The sequence below is a fragment of the Acyrthosiphon pisum genome, chromosome A2 (genome assembly GCF_005508785.2).
Source record: "Acyrthosiphon pisum isolate AL4f chromosome A2, pea_aphid_22Mar2018_4r6ur, whole genome shotgun sequence".
NCBI lineage: Eukaryota > Metazoa > Arthropoda > Insecta > Hemiptera > Aphididae > Acyrthosiphon > Acyrthosiphon pisum.
Window position 1 is genome coordinate 18008389 of NC_042495.1, and position 958 is coordinate 18009346.

Genomic DNA, 958 nt, shown 5'->3' on the forward strand with positions numbered 1-958 from the left:
TTATAATATATTTTTTGCATGGTGTATTCATTCCTTTGTTAAAAAATCCACTCATGATGAATATGGTAGAAAGTTTTACCAAATACATGAGGAGAATTAATTAATCATGAATTTGTCATTGTAACACTAACTTCTGTGGACATTGAATCTATACAATTAGATACTTAATAATAATATTTGTAATATATTCAGTCTAAAATAACTAATAAGTATTGTTTTAAATTCTAGATAGATATTGACTTCAACAGAATATACTATACAAAATTAAGTATCTCTAAAAAGCATTAAAATATTGGATGGACGGATAAATAATAATGCCAACACACCAGATTTAACCAATAGTAAGTACTCCATAAATTACAGTATAAAATATATTATTTTGTTTATTTTACTGATACATAATATTTAAATATTCAGACACTCCTTATAACAAAAATCATAATATTACATAATGATGTAGGTATTGAAGTGTTTGTTCAATTATTACCATTTGTTTAATTTTTAATATCTACACAAATTAACAATATCATAAATATGTTTAAAGCTGTAGAAATAGAGCCATATTATAATAGATAGTAGTTACTTTATATTTTAGTAACTAATTGATACTATCTAATAAAGGATAACATTTTAAAATAAATACCTACCTATTGGCAAAGCTGGGCAAAAGTTATTCACTTATTTTAACTAGTTAAAGTGACGTTACTTTAATATAAGAAGTAACTAAGTTAGAATATAAGTTAGTTTCTGAAATTTACTAAATTCGGGTAAATTGAAGAAATGTCAACTGATAGTTTGATCAAATATTTCAAATTTGTAGGTAATAACCTTAAATTCTTGGAATGCCAGTCTAATTAGATTATAGAAAGTTTAACAAAATAGGAAATTGAAAAATTCAATAAATGAAAAAAACTACAAAAAAAACCAGTTAATTATTATTTTTAATGAGTTAGATTAG